The following is a 3,819-nucleotide window of genomic DNA, read 5'->3' as shown; positions in this document are numbered from 1 at the left end:
CTCAGGCGTCTTGCTCTGTGGTCCGTGCGGCTGGTGACTGGGTTTCTGCCTCTTCAGCTGGTCCTCAGAGGCCAAGCCCCTTGCCACCTGAGTGGCCGGGGCGCCCACCAGGCAGACGGCGCACGGAGGCCCAGCCCAGCTCCCCCCAACCCCCGGCCTGTGCGAGGAGCCTGCCGCAGCACGAGGTCTGCTCTCCTCACCCCCCACCCTGTCCCAAACTCACCCCCTTCCTGAGTCAAGCCCCGGGCCTGCAGGAGGGGTGGTCCGTGTATCCTCAGTGCCACTGGGTCTGCACACTGGTCATCACAACGGCTCAGAGGGGGAGCCGGGCCTGCCCAAGGCCACACGGCCGGGAGCATGGGGCACCTCACACCTGTACTTCTGAGATCCCAGCCCTCTCTTGGGCACCACGTGGCTTCCAGGGATGGTCCAGCATGAACCACCGGGTGCCCACTGTAGCAGCCCTCTGGTAAAGCCAGGCAACCCCTGCCTGGACACTTCCTCCCTTGGACACCAGCCTTGACCATGACCTTGGACTGAAGGACATCCAGGGTTCTGGCTGAACTGAAAACTCTTTCCTGTTCCCAGAAAACGTGGGTGGACCCTCCTCTGGCCTCTCCTGTCCCAAGACTGAAACATTTGCTTACCACCTGTGCTCTCTATGGGAGCGCCCCCTCCCCTTCTCTGCCTGGCTGCCCGCACATCCCAGATGGCACTTCCTCCAGGAAGCTCTCCCTGCCTGCCCTCGGCTGCTGGAAGGTCTCTCCTGCTCTGCTCCCCTGGGTCCCCCGCTCGTGGTCTGGTCACTTACCCATCTCCTGCCCCAACCCTGAGACTGCAAGCTGCTTATGGGCAGCGTACGTTCAGTTTGGATTATACCCAGGTCAGAGCCTGGCATACAGCCAGTGCTCGGGTGTGTGTGTGTGTGTGTGATACAGCCGGTGCTCGGGTGTGTGTGTGTGTGTAGAGCTGGTGCTCGGGAGTGTGTGTGTGTGGGTCATATAGCCGGTACTCGGGGGTATGTGTGTGTGATGGAGCCGGTGCTCAGGGGTGTGTGTGTGTGTGTGTGTGTGTGTGTGATAGAGCCAGTGCTCAGGGGTGTGTGTGTGAGTGTGTGTGTGTGATACAGCCAGTGCTCGGGGATGTGTATGTGTGTGATAGAGCCGGCGCTCAGGGGTGTGTGTGTGAGTGTGTGTGTGTGGCATACAGCCAGTGCTCGGGGATGTGTGTGTGTGTGATAGAGCCGGCGCTCAGGGGTGTGTGTGTGAGTGTGTGTGTGTGGCATACAGCCAGTGCTCGGGGATGTGTATGTGTGTGATAGAGCCGGCGCTCAGGGGTGTGTGTGTGAGTGTGTGTGTGTGGCATACAGCCAGTGCTCGGGGATGTGTGTGTGTGTGATAGAGCCGGCGCTCAGGGGTGTGTGTGTGAGTGTGTGTGTGTGGCATACAGCCAGTGCTCGGGGATGTGTATGTGTGTGATAGAGCCGGCGCTCAGGGGTGTGTGTGTGAGTGTGTGTGTGTGGCATACAGCCAGTGCTCGGGGATGTGTATGTGTGTGATAGAGCCGGCGCTCAGGGGTGTGTGTGTGTGTGTGTGTGTGTGTGTGTGTGTGTGTGTGTGTGTGTGTGATACAGCCAGTGCTCGGGGATGTGTATGTGTGTGATAGAGCCGGTGCTCAGGGGTGAGTGTGTGTGTGTAGCATACAGCTGGTGCTCAGGTGTGTGTGTCATACAGCTGGTGCTCAGGGGTGTGTGAGTGTGTGTGTGTGTGTGGCATACGGCCAGTGCTCGGGTGTGTGTGATAGAGCCGGTGCTCAGGGGTGTGTGTGTGTGTGTGTGTGTGTGATAGAGCCGGTGCTTGGGTGTGTGTGTGTGATACAGCCAGTGCTCGGGGGTGTGTGAGTGTGTGTGTGTAGCATACAGCTGGTGCTCAGGTGTGTGTGTCATACAGCTGGTGCTCAGGGGTGTGTGAGTGTGTGTAGCATACAGCTGGTGCTCAGGGGTGTGTGAGTGTGTGTGTGTGTGTGTGTGTGTGGCATACAGCCAGTGCTCGGGTATGTGTGATAGAGCCGGCGCTCAGGGGTGTGTGTGTGTGTGTGTGGCATACAGCCGGTGCTCGTGTGTGTGTGGAATGCACGAATGCATGAGTGAACAAAGGCCCGCAGAGCATTCCTGGGAGTTCACTGGCAAGCTGGTAAAGATGCTGGGATGTCCTGGCCAGGCGCTGGCAGAAGGGGATCAGCTAACAAAAGGTTTCAATAGCTGTCGAACTCTGTGTCCTTTCTCTGACAAGAACGCTGCTAGCCTGCCCAGGTGCTTGGGCCTTGGAAATGGGGTTACCCCTGCCTCCAGGGGAGGGCGGGGACCCCTGGTCTCTGAGCACCGGCCCTGCCGTGCTGGGGAGCAGCTCTGCCTCGTTCCAGCCACCTCGTTCAGCCACCGTCGTGGAGAGGAAAGGCCCTGTGGAGCGTGGAAATGAAGGGCGGGGAGAAGGGCCGGCCAAGGCAACAGGGCACCTCCCAGGTGGCGAAGTGGTAGAGAGCCCACCTGCCGACGCAGGAGACGTGGGGACGCGGGGCTGAGCCTGGTTGGGCCCAGCCCAGCTCTCCACTGAGGGGGCTCCCCGCTGTCCCCCAGACCCAGCTCCACTGGGCCCACCAGACCGGGCACCCCTGAGGTGCAGTGAGGTCTGAGAGGCGGACACTAACAGTCATGGCGGCTGGGGACTGAATCCCACCTCACCCCTCAGACAGCGCTGGGCTGCACACCTGCCCATCCCGATTCAGGGCTTCTCTCGGGATCTGTAAGAATCCTCTGTTTTTTAGCAAAACGTGGGAGGTGGGAGCGTCTGTGGCCCTTACCAGCGATGACTTTGGGCATTGACCTCTGACCCAAGGCCCAGCTGACCCAAACATGAGGTGTCTGTCATTGCTTCTGTTATACCAGGGGGTGGGGGTGAGGTCCCTGCCCCACCCAAAGTCATTGGCTGCTGTGGGGCCACAGCCCTGCCCTCTGAGACCCCAGGACAACGCTCACCCCGCCCCAGGGCTCCGCCAGCCCGGGGACTTGGCTGTGGTCCCTCCGGAGACGCGGGCACAGGGGAGCAGAGAAGTCACCTCAGCTGCCCGGCCGCACCGCCCCGCCCTCTGCTGGGGGCTCACCTCCACGGGCCACAGCCAGTCCGGAGGGAGCGGAGGCTGGGCGAGGAGATGGGACGCGCTTCCGACCCTGGCACTGCCTGGGTGGGAACCTCAGGGCCCTCCTGCAGGACGGCCCGCGTCAGGGGACAGCACGAGACAGGGCAGGCCCGTCTGACACGACCTCACTAGACGGCCTCAGACGAGCCGCTGTGCCCTCTCCTGGGCGTCAGTCTTACCGCCTGCAGTACGAGGTGGGCGGGCAGCGCAAGCCCAGGGCTCATCCCCCTCTGGCCGGGCCCTTGCTCTGGGACCCCTGTGAATGGCCTGGGGCCACTGTCTACACAGCACCTTTCTGACCACCCCCACGGCTACCTCCCTCGACCACAAAACGTGGACACCTGTTTGTGTTCTCCACCGGCTGTTGGGAACATCCAGTGAGTGTGGGAGCCAGCGCCACGCAGGGCTGAGGGCTAGGAAGGCGGATGGGCCACGTCCGGCTCATTCCCGGAGCCTCCGCCTCCGTGCCATGGCGGCTCCCAGGGCTGTGATCCCATCCCGCACGTGTGCAGGGTGACCCCTGCGGGCTCAAGGACATCCACAGAGGGGCAGGCACGGCACGGCCCTGGGTCGGACTGAGGCCTCTGCTCGCTCCTCAAACCCCAGACAGCACAGCGACACAGA

The sequence above is a fragment of the Giraffa tippelskirchi genome, chromosome 12 (genome assembly GCF_054371585.1).
Source record: "Giraffa tippelskirchi isolate mGirTip1 chromosome 12, T2T-mGirTip1v1.2.pri, whole genome shotgun sequence".
NCBI lineage: Eukaryota > Metazoa > Chordata > Mammalia > Artiodactyla > Giraffidae > Giraffa > Giraffa tippelskirchi.
The sequence above is the reverse complement of the archived record's forward strand: the minus strand, read 5'-3'. Positions refer to the sequence as shown.